Genomic DNA, 19,287 nt, shown 5'->3' on the forward strand with positions numbered 1-19,287 from the left:
AATACTACATAGTTACGGTGTCAGCCACTAGATGTAACGCACAGTACTTTTTTTTTTTTTTATTTATTTTATTAATTTTATTACACTTCATACAAAGCAATCAAGTTTTTACAAAAAGAAAAATAGAGTTAAAAACAGGTCGATCCCCACCCTTGAGAGAGAGAGCAAGCCAAACGGCATAAAAATTTTACAGCTTTTAAACATACCTAAATTAATAAATTCTCTATGCTTCATGACTTATTTTAAAATATTACTGATTAGATCCTGCCATGTTTTGAAAAACGTCTGTACGGATCCTCTAACTGAGTATTTGATTTTTTCCAATTTCAAATAATATAACACATCGGTTTCCCACTGACTTAAAAGAGGAGAGTTTGGGTTCTTCTAGTTTATCAGAATGAGTCTGCGTGCCAAGAGTGTAGTGAATGCAATCACAATTAGTTTGTCTTTCTCCACTTTAAGCCCCTCTGGAAGAACCCCAAACACAGCTGTTAATGGGTTAGAAGGGATTGTGAGTCCAAGACTATCTGAAAGGTAATTAAAAATTTTTGTCCAGAATAATGTTAATTTGGTGCAGGCCCAGAACATGTGGCCTAGTGAGGCTGGAGCTAATTTGCAGCGTTCACAGGTTGGATCATGCCCTGGATACATTTTGGAGAGTTTTAGTCGAGACAGATGTGCTCGATAAATAATTTTAAGTTGTGTAATTGTATGCTTTGCGCATATGGAGCTCGAGTGAATTCTCTGCATTGCTACTTTCCACTCCTCTTCTGATATATTAATTGAGAGATCTTTTTCCCAGTGTCCTCTTGGATCTTTGAAAGGGAGGGATTGTAAAATGATTTTATATATTGCAGAGATGGAGTCTAAGTCCTTGAGATTGAGCAATATTTTTCCAGCATGGATGAGGGTGCTAGATGAGGAAAATCTGGAAGGTTCTGTTTAACAAAGTTCCTGATTTGAAGATAGTGAAAGAAATGTGTAGCTGGAATGTTAAATTTGGAATGTAATTGTTCATAGGAAGCAAAGACGTTGTCTATATAAAGATCTCTAAGCACAGTACTTTTTTAAAGAAACTCCTCTAAAAACTTTTGGGTCGCACTTTGTGCTATATATTAAATTAAAAAAATAATTTAAACATAATTACTTTTTGTAGTTTTGTAGTTTTGTATGTGACAGAAACCATGGTGATGGTCATCTATATTTATGGCAAACAGCAATGCCATTCCCTGCAACGAAGTAGTCATCTGTTCTCACAACTAAAAACACACAGAAACAAATTCATGTAATTGAGTTAATTTACAAGAAACATGGTAGGCTTACTACACCATATCAAAAAGAATAAATGTGTAACAGGTATAGTTATGCAAAATACAAAATGCAATACAACGTAAATGAAATTCATGTAAATTTAGCCATCGGTGAAAGTGAAATTCCATTTTACTAACATGAATTACAAGAACGTACCTGCACTATTGATTCATAAGTATTTTTTTCTGGCCCAATAAAGAGAGTACTAGCTTGAAGATATCTCATCAAAAGTCTCTCTGTGAGATCCTCCAACATCAACAGCACCTTCCGAATTGCCAACATCATCAGTAAACTTAATGGACATACTTTTGTTAGGAGAATAGTTATTTCTTTTATATCCACATATTGCTCCCTTACACAGTGAAGATCTGTTAATGTTAAAAAATGCTTTCTTCTTCATTAACTATACCAGCCAAGTTTTGAAGACTGTCTTCAAGAAGGAAACTGACAATGAGAAATATGGAGATCTTTCAGGCATAAAATTATGTCAGCTATATTACCAGCTATTCTTTGGGTTCAAAAAATCAACAGTGTTTGATGAAATGCCTACCCATCACCTGATGAATCATTAGAGTTGTCACTGAAGACAATGGGCACTTCTATGTCATTATCTTCTGTCACTTCCCAAGTATTGATGTACTGGCTATAAAATAAAAGTTAAAAAGTGCAAGAAGAATATAATAGCCTATTGTCAAAGTATCAAAGTTGTGAATACAATTTACCACGGGGATAAGCAAAACTAGCATTTACCTTCCTCTAAGCACATCAAAGAAAAGAAATAAAAAACACTTGATATTTTATGCAGTTCACTAAAACACTTTAATTCCCTTATTGCATACTGCAGCATGTATTAAATATGAGATTTGTGACATTTGTCCTTTATTACTCTTCAAAATAGTATTTTTAATGAATAACCAAGGTATAATGTCCTTGTTATCCAATGACAATAAAGAAACTTTCAAATTTCTGCTTGCATGTCTTTCTTCTGCCAGCCTATTGATGACAAATACAAATGTTTTATCGGCCACAATAATCTCTGTCAGGAAGGCAGACACCAAATTAATGTTCAAGCTCTCATTTTTAACAAAGTGTTAATTTAACATGGACATTTTCTATCCAAACTAAAAAGAAGTAGTATTTAATGCAAATACAGTATGTACTGATAAGGATCGCTTGACTGACTATTTTCTCCTACAGTAACTGGTGAATATGCATTTGCAGATGAATTCTGAAGGTATGTTTTCTCAGTTTCTGTCACCAGCTGACCTTGAAAAACAAAGTAGCTTCATAATTTCAAAACCAAGCAGTGATCCTCTGTCTATAACCACATCATCTGTCATTTGAAAAGCAGATGTTTCTTGAAATTGTTTTTCAAAATCACTGCTGAAAAAAAAGATTCTTGGTTAGAATTCATGTAGTACAAACACTAAAAAATGCACTTTGTAATATATCTCAGATTTAATTTTCATGCAGGCCTGATTTTCAGTATATATTTTCAATGACATATGAACTTACAGTTGCCTTTCATAATGAGAATCTGAATAAATACAATGTTTGTCTTGTGTTCTGTTTCATTATCGGAGGAGTTTTTACACATGTGGGAAGCAGCCCGGACACTGACAGACAACATCATTTTTAGTCCAGCACACGTTTATTTATACTACTAATAAAGTGTATAACCCAGTGCCGCAGCACCAATCACCCCAATAGTCCAGGCCTCTGTCCACAATGCCTCTCCTTCAGACCGCCTCCTTCTCTCTCTATCCAGACCTCGTCCTCTTCCACCCGACTCCAGCCCTGAATGAAGGGAGGCGGCCCCTTTTATACAAGCCCGGATGGGCTCCAGGTGCTTCCCGACACTCCTCCGCGGACACTCCCCTGTGTGGCAGAATTGCCGGCTGTGCACCCGGAAGCCCTCCGGGTGTCCCCAGTCTTCTTCCCCCCAGCACTTCCTGGTGTGGTGGAAGTGCTGAGGTCCAGGGCTCTTCAGGCACCGGGGCACCCCCTGGCAGTGACCACGGGCCCCTACAGGGTTGAGCTTCCAAGCTCTGCACCCGTGGTCCCGAGTGCAACCAGGGCGGTTGCAACCTCGTGGTCTGGAGGAGGCGCAAGCCCTCCTCCGTTCCTCCTGGGCATCCCGGCTGGGTACCACCCCCAGCCATCTGCCACACTAAAATAAATAATCCACAATTACATACTGGTTACAAAGTTTAAGAAATTATCTAACACAACATTCTCTCACCAACCTATTCCAAATAAGGTTTGTAAGGTGTTGGATCCTATGTCAGCACCATTTGGTGCCAGGCAGGATCCAAGCCTGCCAGTCCACCACAGGGACATTTACACAATTATCAACATCATAATAAAGCATACATACAAACTCTCTCTATGATATCATCAGAAGACTTAAGAAGTGTTTTGTTTGGCCTAAGTTATAACAACTTGGTTGTAGGTTTGTCCAGCCACTAGGTTTGGTTTAACAACTTTACTATGTAGACCCCATGACAATTTCAAATCTGAAATAAAATACTTTTAATTAATGAAACAAGGATTTCCATGACAATATTTAAATGCACATAGTTCCATTGAATGTGGGATATTCGAGCATCCACTTGAAACAACTGTATCAGCGTGGTATAACTTAAAATTAAGTTTAAGTTAATCCAAGATAAATCTTACATAAACATTTTTTTTCTTTTCAGTTACTCACTATACTTATATTCCTTGTCCAAAGTTGTTTAAACATTTTTCAGAATGGCAAAAAGCCTATGCATACTCCACACTTTACATTTATATTTACAATATTCAAACTCCAAATTACAGCATGCTGTACAAAGGTCACCAATTAAATCTGAGCCTCTCACTCACTTTGAAACCAATAACAATAGCCTTGAAATGTGGTTCATGGTAGAAAGGTGAAAAATAAATTATATTAATGATGATAAAATGATCATTTCAAAGATTTTTACTGTGAAAGGGTAGGATGCAGATTAATTTACATTTCAGAAAATTAATATCCTATTAAACAGTCATACTTACTGAATGCGTGAATCAATTTTATTGCTGAAAACTAATCATAATTGTTCCATAATCATTTTTGCATCCCAGTCCTTTTGAAACTCCACTACATTCTTCACATGGCCTTTGTCAAACAGCCATTGCTTTGTTCCTCATTTTGGAACCACAACAGAATTAGCACCTGGTAGTAGCACTACATCTTTTGTGAAAGTGTTTAGGCCACACAATTGCTTCCAGAATACTGAACCTTTAATTCTTCACTCAAACACCTTTTTAAGATAAAATCATTATAAAATTCTACACACTTGTTTCTTCCCAGTAGCATATACCTTTCTGTGGTCAGTCTTGCAGAAATTCTTGAAGACTGTAGCATATTTAACCTTGTAGAAAAGTATGGAATACTTGCACATCATTTTCCTGAGAAATCTTTGGCTAGTTCTATATTGGCTAAATTCACAGAGGCTGCAGAAGAACAATGAGATACATTAAGAGGATGTAGGCTTTCATATTGTTCAGCCATGCTGTTGGGTGATAAGCCTGTCTGATTCAGTGCTTCGTCAAATGCTTTTCAACAGAAGGGTTGTTCAGAACTGATCCAATCAGATCCCTGCAAGCATCTATATGCCTAGAATTATCCATTCTGGAAGAGTGAGAATTGTCCACGGTTCAGATTAAACTACAAATCTGTAAATAAATTTTAAGGCAAATGCCTACACTTACCAAAACTGACTCAAATTCTAATGCCAGTTAGTTGAGATGTAATTGCACTGTAAACTCTGAAAATTGAGTTATATACTGTAATTCTATATTTTAAAACTTGTATGTAAATATTTTAACACTATGCCAAATTCACATGTCTGAGAATCACATTTTCCAATATTTTAGACTGAACACTCATTATTAAAAATAAACCACAGTCAAGCAGAAACAATTGCTGTTCATAAAGAACTTTAAAATATTTAGTAATACAACAAAACCAAGTAAAATATTAAACTAACACTTTTCCCAAAAGCCAATAATTTTGCTATACTGCCAAAAACCTCAAAACAGTTGAAAATGGATGTGAGGCACCAATTAAATTGTTTACACTTAATTTCAGGGTTAAGGGCAAATACCATAAAACAGTAGTATTTACCTCCTAACCCCTTCATAAACTTATTGAACCAAGAATGTTCAGCAGTTTTAAACTATTACTTCTACTGGTTCCTCTTCATATTCAAAAATGTCTGACTGTACCAGCTCTCAAAGTTTCCAATCCAACTGCTCCTGAAAACCACGTGAACAACCAATATAGTTTGCATGCAGAACCAATATAGTTCAGTCACAACACTGTAACAGTGTTTGTTCATAAACCAGTATGTTTTGTATGTGAAACTGATATAGTGCACACATTAAACCAGTATGTTACACTCACAAAGCTGGCATAGTACACACATAAAACTGGTACAAGACTGACATGGACTCAATCTAGTGCATACACAAAACCAATAAAGTTCATATGCTAAACCAATATATTACCCACATGAAACCAGTGTAGTGCATATACAAAGTCAATGCTATACATAAGCAAACCAGTAGTATATGAACACAAGCCAATATTGCTGATACGCAAACCAACAGCATACAAATGCAAACCAATGCAATTCACACACAAACAATCGCATGTGATCCAATAATACAAGCTCAAATCAATACAGTTCATAAGCAAACCAGTAACAAACAAACAAATATAGCTCACACACAAACCGATAGAATACGGTCACAAATTCAAATGAATGAAACTAGTGTTCTACACACACAAAAAAATGAAGTATGCATGCAAACCGATAGTAAATACTTACAAACCAATAGTGTTCAAATATAAAGCAATGGATTACGTATAAAAATTATATAAGTATATAATTATATAGTCTATTTGGCCCCTTACACATTAGACATCCACCTCCAATTCACATGCATCCACATTATCTATATTAATTAGCATCTGACTCATAATTATCAAATACATTTGGACTATGTTCTAATTGTGCTCAGCTTCTAATATTATCTGCTATTGGCAAATATTTGGGTACCTAATAGTTTCACTTTCATTTCTTTTTACTGCTTTTATTTTAATCTCTAATGCTTACTTCTGAGAGCGCCAGAATCAAAACTAAGTGTGAGTGAGCCTAAATTTATACATATACTGTATATGTGAGTGAGCCTGAATATATATATATATATATATATATATATATATATATATATATATATATATATATATATATATATTTGAATGAGGAATAGAGACAGTTAGAGATGTTGGTAGAGTTTCAGAACTAACTAGCATTTTCATCATTCTAGGCTGCTACCAGTCACTGCAAGAGGAAATGGTGGGATGTTTGTGAACCCAAGAAGGACAGAAAGACTCAGTTTACATGCTTCAGTTGCAAAAAAATAAATTTACATGAAACACACTTTGAAAGTCTGCCTTTCATGTGGTGGATAGATGCTATACGTTTGTGTTCATCCAGGCTAATTGTATCATTTCAGTATAACCCTGTATGTCTTTTCAATTTGTTCAATTCAGAATAAGGAACATCAATAGCTCTGGAAACCTTGTCTCATTTATATTTGTACAATATTAATGATATATTATGCTTGTATCTTGATGATTATTGATTTCTACACAAAAGTCAAATTTTATAAAAAGAATCAAACAGAACTTTGATTTAGAAATGTGATCTAGCAGAGCTTAATATGAACATTAAACATATTTAGTGAGAAAAAGACAACATCTTTTAAGTAGTTTGGCATAAGACATTATGCTTTTATTATTTTAAAAGCCCAAAACCACTGCAGATATACCAGACCCATGACTAAAACCTGAGTAACAAAAATACGAATACCACACAAAGGTTAACATTGCTGCTGTATTATTTTAATTTAAGTCAATGTATAAGCTAAGAAAATAGTGTAAAATAAGGACACAAATACCATCAAAGGTTTGGGAGATCCCCCCGTATACTGCAGAGAAAAAAAAGAAATGATGTCTTTAAAGACAGAGTTCAAAATGGAACTGACAAAAGGCAAAATGGAGGTGTTATATATGGTTGGCTACCATAAGTGATATCATGGGTAGATGGCATTCTGGATCTGGAAGTGACGTCAAGAAGAGGTGGGCTCTTGAGGGTTGGAACCGGAAGTGACGTTGTTAGGTTGAAGATTCTTCAGTTGTTCTGCAGTGAGAGAGGAAAAAGAGTTAGAGGGCAGTGCCAACCCCTGGTTTCGGCGGGTAAATACATCTATTTGAGCCCGTAAACTGTCTCCCAAATGCATGTGTGTGATCATAGAAAAAAGCAAACATAGGCTAAAGCAGTTATGAGCCAATACAAATATGGACTCAAATAAAATATGACTAAAGACTGCTGCATGGTTCATAATACAATTTAAACCTTAACACTCATCTTTCAAGATTTTATCACCCCCAGAACTGCAATGATTTGGGTATGTCAAAACTAGCTATTTCATGAATTTTGCACCAAACATTGAATGCCCTAACAACATGTGAGGTAATAGGCAGATCAATACATTTTCCCACCAGTCCATGTGAGGTAATGTTAAAGCAAGCTGCATTCATTTAAATTGGCATACACATAAAGATCATTGCCACAAATGTGGATTAGCATGCATATGTTAATTGCAAGCAGTATCACAGCATCAATACACAGGCAGACATACTGTAGATGCAAACTGTATTGCATTGGCTAGGAAATTACCAGAACATAAGTAGGGCAGAATGGATGTTTGATAGCAAAACATCAAACAGGTATGCTGAACTTTGCATTCTACAAAACTCTGGAACATGCTGGAATAAATTAAATCTCCTTTGTTGTTAATTCATCTCCTTTGACTTTGAATAAGACCTTTGGGAGTATATGATGTAAACCAGGCTCAACTGCATTTTTAATCCACCTTAGTTCAGTTGTATTCATTTTATAGATAGCCTGTCATCTGTAATGTTGCTGTTCTATTTCTGGGCTTCAAAATGCAGATTTTCAAATATTTCACGATATTGCAATCCTGATGAGTCCTAAGCAGCTGGGCCGACAACATTTTTTCTTTTGTAAATACAGAATGTGAGGGGAAAGAAGTGGGAGCAGACAGAAAATAGAATTACAGACCAGCAACAACAGTATAAATAAGTGGATCACCAAAGTTAGTTTTCACCCCAGTATTATTTGTCTTGCCTTCTTGTGATTGGGTGAAAAAAGGGTGCACTGTTAGCCTGCGTTATTTATAACAATGATGGTATTTTTTAGAGTGGCATCTATCTCAGTATTTATACAAGCCCCAAAATAAAAGCCTGTTTTGTTTGGATCACTGTCTCTGGACTCGTTCCTTCAGTTCAGCTACAGTACAATGTGTGGAACTGTTCATTGCTGCTTTTAATTGCTAAAATGATTAACATATCAAAAAGCTTCACATTTTACAATTATTGTGGATACTGAACACACGATTTATGGTAATTGGTGTAAGATGAAAATTTTGTTCTAAACTTAACCTGACCATCATGGCAAAAACAACTCTTGTTCTCAGAGGTAGGGCCATAATATAAAAAATATAAGATTGGAGAAATACTTGTGACAAATATAAGTAAATATTATACTTGCCTGATATTGAAAAGAAAAATAAAAGATATATAAACCTTGAAGGTACATGTTAAATAAGAAGAATAGTTAACATAATCATCTTATATATGAGCAGAATTTATACATATCTGTTGGTAAAGAAAATGTTTGCTGTTTTCTGTTTTAGGGTGCATTTTCTAGGATACTTGTTGTACCCATCTGTCATCAATGCCACATGCTTGTGTTCTACAATGGAATTTGTGGATATTGCATAGGCAAAAGTATTAAAAATGGCCAAGAGTTAGCATATTACTAATGCACTTATTGAGGCCCTTCTCCTCACCAAATGGGCACCTGCAGTCTATTTTTCTCCCCAACTCAGCATGTACAATAAAAATCACATCCCCTATTATGTATGCCATTTGACAATCTGATTACATTATAAAAAAGCACACCTTGTCTTTGACAGGTAGAAGAATATGCTGACAGCTGAGAAGACATCATGTCTTCTTAGCTGTGGCTACAGTGTGGAGAAAAATGCACAGCAAAACGATTGGCTGTCTTTTAATGGCTGTGGGAGAGCTTAAGGGAGCATGCTTGAAGGAAGTACCTCCAAAGACCAGCAGTTGTAGTAGAGGGAAGAAGCTGGCTTGCCTGTAAAACAACAAGCAAAACAGTTTGTGAAAAATTGAATGCAACTCAAATGCAATATTTTCACAGAAACGGCAGATCTGACAACATACTGTGGTAGAAATTAAACATATTAATTAAAAAAAGAACCTTATCCTCTACTGAGACAAGTGTGATAAAACCTTTTGAGTCAATAATCAGGCAGGAGAAAAACTGTTCAAGGCATCATTTAATTTACTTCCTCAGAAAAAGCCTTAGAAGGATCATCCTTCACAGCAGTCTGTTACAGAATGGTCAGAATCATCCCAGAATAAAAACAAAAGCTCATACATATTGATAATTGAACTTACATACCTGTGCTGATTAATGCTTACATATCATACTCTGATTGATCAAAATAAATGAGGTGTTTTAGTATAGAGCACAACCAGCCAAAATCAAAGTCTTTCTCCATTAGATAGTACTCTTGAAACCACCATGTATGTGACAACTGTCCGCTTTTATTGTTTACAGGACATCTGCTGATCTCTCAATCATACATTTGGTATATTACATCAACCTGCTCCTGGTACATTCTTGTCTTTGTTGTTCACTTTACCTTTATCTGGTTTCCTGATATGCCTGAACAGGCTTCTGACTATTATTAACCCTTTTATGCTAGCTCTTTACAATGAATGCTATATTTCAATATGGAAAGCATATCAAAATACTTCATCCTAAATAAACATGTGAACCCCTAACTGTAATTTTTCTCCTACAGTATACAAATACAAGAATAATTTGTCGGCTTTCTTTGAGTGTGCACGTGTCTGGCATCATATCATGTCTGTGATTCAATATGTTTGACGGTGTGTTTGCATGCAATTCAAAACTTGCACCAGCATTTCAATATAGATGTACTCAAATCATATTTTTTCTCCTTAAAGGTGCCGTTTACCATAAAATACCACTTTGCATCAGTCCTTTCAGTTTCACAATTTTCACATTTACACTCACTGTCGGATATTTTGCCCATTGTGTCTCCCCTTGTCTCCCTTCACCATGTCACAGCAATACTAACTGTGTACTTTGTATTCAGCAATGTCTGAAAAACTTTGTGATACTATTTCAAGTGAGTTTATAGTCTTATTTGACCCATCAGAAATAATTGGAGTGTTTCGTCACAGGTACTGTGACATTGTTTCATTGATTGTTTTGTTGTACTGAAGACAGATGACAATTCACATCTGGAAGACAATGTTCAGTAATTTCAATTAAAGTTGCAGGAAAGGATTTGTCAAGGTAAAAAGGATATTTAAATGCAGTCAGGTGAGAGCTGGAGGAGAAACATGGTGATTCACATCTGGGTGCCAATGTTCAGTGGCATTGTTTATGGCAGTAATAGAGGGTCTTCATGTAAAAAATAAGGAAATATATTATAAATCACATTTTCTGAGCAGAGTTTCAGAGCTGCAAAAGCACAGGGGACTCATGTATAAACGGTGCATACGCACAAAAATGTTGCATACAAACATTTCTACGCTCAAATCACAATGTATAAAATCTAAACTTGGCATAAAGCCACGCACATTTCCACAGTACCTCATACCTTGGCGTACGTAAGTTCTCAGCTCGGTTTTGCAGACTGGTGACACCCAGCATCAAAGCAGTGCTACTGTTCCTGTGTGGTTATCCTTTCTTTTTCAGATCCACATCTCTGACGCGGCTTTATAAATACACTGAAATTATCCGCATATTGTTTATTAGTTTAATGCATCTGATTGTAATTAACCAGTAACAATATAATGGCCCACAGAATGGTCCAACTATTCTAAATACAATAGCTGCTTTAGCGTTGTTACTCTCACTGCACCTTCTTCTTCTTCTTCTTCTTTCAGCTGCTCCCATTAGGGGTTGCCACAGCAGACCATCTTTTCCCATATCACTCTCACTGCACCACTCTGAGTATTTATATCACTCTATATTAGTGGGGAATTAAAGATCTACAGAAGCTGAGAAAGAGAATTATCAGTATACAGCATCAAGCTGCCTCAGCCATGCTATCTATTGAACTGCTCTCACATGGCAAACATTTCAAAGACTTTCCTGTACGGACCTCGCAGTTCAGAAACAGTTTAATCCCAAGAACTATAAACATACTCAATCACTCTATCAAGTGCTCCTTGTAGAACTGTTTGTAGTTATAAGTACAATTACCTCACTGTAAACTTGCACTACAGTTATAATATTGCACAACCTGAGCCACTTTATAAAGCGCGTATTTACATATGATGACAATATCATTTTAAGATGAAATGCAGCCAAAATATGTTTATTATATTTTACAGATAAAACTTTAACTTAATTTAAATAATCTATATTGATAATAATTAAACATGCCAGGACACAGTGCCGCAGTGCTAGCTAGGAGCTTGTGCTCTATTCACGGATTATTCCTGCCTCACGCTGTATTCTTGCTGGGGTTGGCGTGACACTGGAAGGATAGATGGATAGAATAATTAAACACGTACTACGAAGATATTTCAATGTTACTTAAATGTTTTGAAGAATCGGCGTTCTAAGCTTACAGATGGCTTAACATCTATTACAGAGCTGATTGTGTGGCGATTGGGTATTTGGAGAAGGAATTGGGGGTTAGTACATTTGAAAGGGACAGTACTGCTGCAATTTCATCGAAGGTCGCGCATGGCGCAGCAAGCACCTTGTGTGAGGAATGAACAATCACTGCAAACTGCCACCGTGTTCCCATGTTTAATAACATAATTTAACTCCTATCATCATAAAATTATATCACGTATACATCTCAGTATTTTAGTTATGCAATGAGCTGTAATATCACAAATGTAATGGATTCTGTGTCCTGTCGGAGGAAGAGAAAGCCCGTTTAAGTACTGATTCACATACACAGAGGACATAGAAGATCAAATACAAAACAAAGCATTTAACGTGCTACTTTAGTTACGATGGGATTTGAGAAACTAGTAAATTAAATGATTTTAAGATGAAGTTTATGATGTTCTACTTTAATGACAAAATAAACTACGTGATTAAAGTGGAAATCTTGAGATTAAAGTTGACATTTCATGCTTTTTTCCCCACTGTGTGCCTATTTTTTTTTTGTCTGTACCCTAATAAGGTTTCATGTGACACTCGGACGGTGGGCTACGACTCGCCTTTTCACGGCGACTTTGATATCTGACAACTTCTTTTTTTATTTCAGACACTATGCAACTTTGTGAACTTAAGCTTTTGAGTTTCTTCGACACTCTATGTCACTCAGTCAACTTCCTTCTGTTGTTTATACCACTGTTTAAACCAACAAATAGTACATTTTTCCTTGTCTCCACTTGGTATTCTCTGAAATTCTTCTATTTTCCCATAGTCTTTTCACAGAAAGCTGAGCTTAAGGGCTATTAATATTGATTTGCATATTCAAAGAGGCATAATTCTGGGAGGAGTTGGGGCAGGACAGCAGGTGCGTGCACGAGTGTTACTTTTCACACTGACCGGGATTTATGTAGTGGAAGAGCGTGGAAGTTTGCGTACACACAGATTTATGCATCTGGATTTTTCTGTGTGTACGCACATTCCCACTTTTGTGCTTACGCCATGTTATAGTGTGAGTTCTATGCACAGCGTTATACATGAGGCCCCAGGTATTTGCAGCAAGTTAAGAAAAGTCAAGAAAGAAAGCAGTGTGACATGCATGCTGATGAAATAATTAAATATTTTAAAACACAACAGCAATTGGTGATGGCTGTGGCATTTCTAGTGTTACGCCATGCCAAGTAAAAGCTTAATTAAAGAAAGACACTATTTAATTATTTTTATATGATGAAATGTCTAAGCATAGTGGTCAAGTTATCAAATCTATGACAAATTTGTTGGTTTCCAACAAAGACAGTGTGGAGACTGTTCCATTTTATGAGGGCCAATACTGTGTATTTGCACTGAAAAACTTTTCTGTCAATTTATATAGCTTACCAGTTTAATTTCTCAGGATTAGAAACCAAAGCTCAGTAAAATCACATGTGGTGTTATTCACTCCATGCATACAGAAAACTTTAAATATCATCTCCTTATCCTATTTGTAGCTTAATGGCAGGGGTCCTTAATCACGGTCCTGGAGGGCTGCAGTGGCTGCAGGTTTTTGCTCCAACCCAATTGCTTAATAAGAAGCGCTTATTGCTCAAATAACACTTCTGCTTCATTTTAGTTGTGTCATTCATTAATATTTTGAACCCTTATTGCTTATTTTAGTCTTAAGCAGCTGTATTCTTGGTTTTTAATTACTCATAATTAGCAATAACATGCAAATGACAAAAGAGACCAGCATTTATCCATTTAACTTGTTACCATTTATACCTGTGTGTATTTATCAGTTACTATTGGGTTTAACTAAATACTTGGAAGGAAAGTGAAGAGAAAAAAGTGAAGGACTGAGAATTACTCATCCATTTTAGTCTTCAGATCATTTGGATGATATCCCTAGAAAGTGGGAGAAACTCTAGGATATGAGAATTACCTGACATAGCAGAGTTAAAGCACTAACAGGCCATGAAATTAAATTATTGGCAAGAATTGCTTTCTAACTAAGCAACCAGGTTAGAACAAAAACCTGTAGCCACTGGGGCCCTCCAGGACTGTGATTGAGGATCACTTCTTAATGGTTTGACACAGTATGGCTGCAAATGGACATATACAAATGGACATATACAAAAGGAATGAGCTTTTAGGGATGGCAGGATTTTTAGATTTTTTTATCATGATAATGGCTGTCTTATGAGCCAGTTTCGATTCCCAAAAAACATTTGGTTTTCCTAATGTAAGCTGGGCTTTTGAAAGCACTCAGCACTAAGTGTGGCATGTAGTGAAAGTTAATGGAATGATGTGTGCTGTGAAATGCTCAAAGAGACGCCCATAAACAAGGATGTGACTTGGGTAACTGTGCTATGCATACGACTTCAAAAGAAAATGTGGTTGATCACAAAGTAAAATTCATATTGATACCTGTATACCTTATCCATCCATCCGTTATCCAACCCGTTATATCCTAACTACAGAGCCACAGGGTCTGCTGGAGCCAATCCCAGCCAACACAAGGCTCAAGGCAGGTAACAAACCCCGGCCAGGGTGACAGCCCACTGCAGGGTACACACACACACACACACCAAGCACACACTAGGGATAATTTAGGATCGCCAATGCACCTAACCTGCATGTCTCTGGACCGTGGGAGAAAACCAGAGCACCTAGAGGAAACCCACACAGACATGGGGAGAACATGCAAACTCCATGCAGGGAGGACCCAGGAAGCGAACCCAGGTCTTCTTACTGTGAGGTAGCAGCGCTACCCACTGCGTCACCATGCTGCCCTACCTGTATACCTTATAAATGAAAAAAAAATATTCCTGAACAAACTGGGATAGGACAAATTGAATTAGAATTTTGCTTTTCTGGGAGCTTTAACATCTATGTATTGGCAAATGAGTAAAACATATAACACTATTGCATGAGCATTACAACGCTATAGGCTGTTTCTTACTAAAACATCTGAACATTGATAAAAATACACTCTATACCTCAGAGACAATAATGCAAGAATTGCTTAATATTTTTACATCAGAAATTAGATCTATAATACTGAAAGATTATTGAAGATTATTTCAGTGTTATGTGTGATGAAACCACAGACATCTCAGTTTTAAAACAGATGATTATGTACATTAAAAAAGTCAATAAAAAAGGTCAGGATTAGTTTTGTAGCAACCTGCAATATGATTGATAGCAAAGCTGAATCTATTACTAAATTTACTAATTCAGATTCTTGATAGAGACGCTGTTACAAACATTTTACATGTACATTTTACTTTCAAAAAACAAAAGGGAATCACAAAATTGCTCAAAGATAGAACAGCTGGACTTATATCACCTGCCCTGTGTAAACCACTGACTGATTCTTGCTAGTGTCCAAACAGCTGTCTTATTTAGTGAAAATGAAAGATATCTTAAGGTAATTATTTTTCTTCTTCCAAAACACTTCCATCCAGTTGACTATTTTTACTCTAATCCAAAATATACTGAACATCTTTCAGATTATATTTGAAATGGCTAGTGATACTAGATGTCTGAGTTATGACTAAGCAGGACAGTTTCTAAGAGAATAAATTATGAGTGTTACAGCTGCGGGCGGCACGGTGGCGCAGTGGTAGCGCTGCTGCCTCGCAGTTAGGAGACCCGGGTTCGCTTCCCGGGTCCTCCCTGTGTGGAGTTTGCATGTTCTCCCTGTGTCTGCGTGGGTTTCCTCCGGGCGCTCCGGTTCCCTCCCACAATCCAGAGACATGCAGGTTAGGTGGGTTGGCGATTCTAAATTGGCCCTAGTGTGTGCTTGGTGTGTTTGTGTGTGTCCTGCGGTGGGTTGGCACCCTGCCCAGGATTGGTTCCTGCCTTGTGCCCTGTGTTGGCTGGGATTGGCTCCAGCAGACCCCTGTGACCCTGTGTTCGGATTCAGCGGGTTAGAAAATGGATGGATGGATGTTACAGCTGCACTTGAAAGAGAAGCCACCAAACAACATGATATCACTGCTGAAGGTTAAGTAGACATATTAAAACATACAGCTTCGTTGCTTCACTAATGACACTTTTCAATGTTATTTGTTTTTTCCCCTAATTGTCTAGAGCATCTCAAAGGCAAGATGTTAACTTAACAGAAATAGAGCCTTACAAGCCACAAAATTATCCATCATGAAATTGAAAGACACCCCAGAAGACATATTCATAATCTTCATCAACATCTTGCAGATGAATGGCTAGACCTGATACACATGCTAATGTAATTACATTCAAGGCTGCAATTTATGATAAGTACATAAGCACATGTGTTAACCACCCAGATGCAAGATTTCCTGATATGCCAATCATTTCCTGCTTGTCAAGGCTTCTCAAAGCTTAAAGCCATGATCAAAATCATGCCACTGAGATTTTTTTCTTCTTGTTCTAAAGACCCAGCCATACACTTTTAAACTATGGCTCTACAAAATAAGATAAACTGTCAGTCAGTTGGTCAGTCATCGTCCAACCCGCTATATCCTAACACACGGTCACGGGATAAGAAGAACTGTTAAATCAAAAATTATTAAAGGACAGTTCTACAAAACCTTGACTCCATAACAAATATTAATGAAATTAGCAACAGTATCTAAATTGAAGAGGACTTTTTCAAATTTAGCAAAACTAGCTGCTGTTAGACTGGTTATACCTCTGAGCAAAGCTGAATGTGAAAGTCGATTTGCTGCCCTAAAAGAATAAAAACCTGTTTGAGGAATCAAATGAGGCAGAACACCCTAAATAATCTAATGTTAATTTATTTGGAAGGACCAGATCAACATGATTGTGACTCTGAAAAGGCTGAAGACACCAGGGTTTATAAGAAGAACAGAAGTAATATATAGAATTTTAGGCTTGTTAATCACCGTGAACATTAAAAGGTTTTCATTAATTGATTAATTAAAAAAATCCCTGCGGTAGGCTAGCGCCATGCCTGGGGTTTGTTTTCTGCCTTGCGCCCTGTGTTGGCTGGGATTAGCTCCAGCAGACCACGGTGACCCTGTAGTTAGGATATAGCGGGTTGGAAAATGGATGGATGGATAAATAAATCCAGTCATTTTTTTAACCAAATGGCTACTCTTTAATACAAAGTCCTCAAAGATTAAATAAAAATTTTATGACAACACACTTTAATAATCTAAACTAACTAAAAAAAAACTCTCTGTTATATAGACCATACAAGGTGACCCTTCTAAACATCTTTTCCATTCTTATCAACTGTTCTGTTTTTCATTCATACATATGATTCACTGTTTATATGTGTGTGGCATATATTTTTAATTATTTTGTCACAGAATTGTTTCTATAAATATTTCTATTTAAACTCAGAAACCTTTTTATTATGTATGCTTACCTAATAGTGAGCCAGTCCTGGAAACTGCCTGTTGGAACCTGCAGTGACAGAAATGGGTGTGACACAGAAATGCTAGCTGATGTCAAATAAAATGTTCAATAACTTTTATAAATAAATGGGCAGTGGATTTGGTCATTGAATTGCTAATTTAGTCTCAACTGGACTGAGATTTGGCATGTGAAGAAGTCATGACATTAAGCTGATTTTAATTTTAAATAAATAATTTGGATGTTAAAATAAATCATGAAAAAAATAAATAAAATTTCATTTCATGCTAATGTGCATCTGAGTTGTCTTTAAATATAAGGACAAGAAATATGCTGCTAGAGAATTGAAGCAAGAATCAAGTCAAGTCAAGTTGGGGAGCATGCACTGGTACCGTTCCTTGCCGCACCCACTACACAACAAAACAACTCGAGATCCCAGTTTGCAACACCCCAGGCAGACAAAGGTTCCAGTCCCACCCTCCGGAAATTACCCTCTATCTGCTGTAGCCAGGTGTTGCGTGGGCGACCCCTTGGTCTCCAACCACTCGGGTCCCCAACAATGAGGATCTTATGAGCCGGATCACCCTCGGTGAAACGCACCACATGGCCGTAGTGCTGTAACTGGCGCTCCCTCGCAACAAAAGGTAATGTGCCTCATTCGGGACTCCATGAGCAACCGCTCATTCGACACAAAGTCAAACCAACAGTACCCACGGATTTTCCGGAGAGACATAGTACCAAAGGAGTCCAGCCTTCATCTAAGGTCACTGGATTGTGTCCATGTCTCGCAACCATATAGCAAGACAGGAAGCACTAGGCCTCTAAAGACTTGGACCGTCATCCTTTTGCATAGATATCGGGAGCACCACAAACCCCTTTCCAGTGACCTCATGACCCCCCATGCTCTACCAATCTGTCTACTGACTTCATAGGAAGAGTCACCAGAGACATGAATGTCACTGCCAAGGTAAGTAAACCTCTCAACAAGGTCAACACTCTCTCTGCAGACAGACACACTGCTGATGGCTGTGCCCAAGAGGTCATTAAAGGCCTGGGATCTTGGTTTTTATCTAGGACACTCAGAACAATAAGGACACCTAGTCAGAATGACACTGCAAAGTTTTATAAATAAGATTCCAGGTCTACAATGCAGTAATCCAGCTGTTAACACATTTAGAATAAAAAGACATTTCCTCCTTCTCCTGTATGACCAGAAAGTTATTCATTCCTACCCACTGCTGGACCACCTACCCTCTGACCTCTTAGGGGAGTTTTGAAAACCTCTACCCAGGCCATTTCTCTTCTCTCCTTTTCTGTCGCTGTCTAGTTCTTTTATGGGGTATAAAGCATACAGGGTGTAGCATCCCTGGTTGACCCCCTCTGACATTGGCATCAGCAGGAACTCTTGCTGTCAATGTATTCTCTCTCTCTCTCTCTCTCTCTCTCATGCCACCCTCCCCCTTCTCCTTCCAGGAGGTTTTCTGCAGGACTTAACCCTTTCATTAGGCTATTCTGTTGCAGATCTTGCCTTAGGCAACCAATTGCCTGCTGGATACTCCTCACATTGCATATATGTTTGTCTTTAGAATGACTTGTGTCCTCTCTAGGGTGTAGTTCTGTCTTTTACCCTTTAATGCTGGGATAGCTGCCAGGAATCTGTAACTTAAATAAGGGTAAGCTATTACAGTTTCATAAATGATCTAGTGAATAGAAGGATTTCTAGGTAGATGTTTATTGTTGAAATTAAGAAATATAAAAAATTAAGATCACC

At 37.1% G+C, this 19,287-nt stretch overlaps 1 long non-coding RNA gene across 1 annotated transcript; it reads right to left on the minus strand.

Annotated features, from left to right (window-relative positions):
* Window positions 1-7,160: 7,160 nt before the first annotated feature.
* Window positions 7,161-18,832, minus strand: LOC120526839. Its single transcript, XR_005633188.1, has 4 exons — window positions 18,768-18,832; window positions 17,530-17,567; window positions 9,550-9,593; window positions 7,161-7,547 (listed from the first exon to the last, which is right to left on the minus strand). It is a non-coding gene; the product is annotated as an uncharacterized LOC120526839 (long non-coding RNA).
* Window positions 18,833-19,287: the final 455 nt, after the last annotated feature.

The sequence above is a fragment of the Polypterus senegalus genome, chromosome 3 (assembly GCF_016835505.1).
Source record: "Polypterus senegalus isolate Bchr_013 chromosome 3, ASM1683550v1, whole genome shotgun sequence".
NCBI lineage: Eukaryota > Metazoa > Chordata > Cladistia > Polypteriformes > Polypteridae > Polypterus > Polypterus senegalus.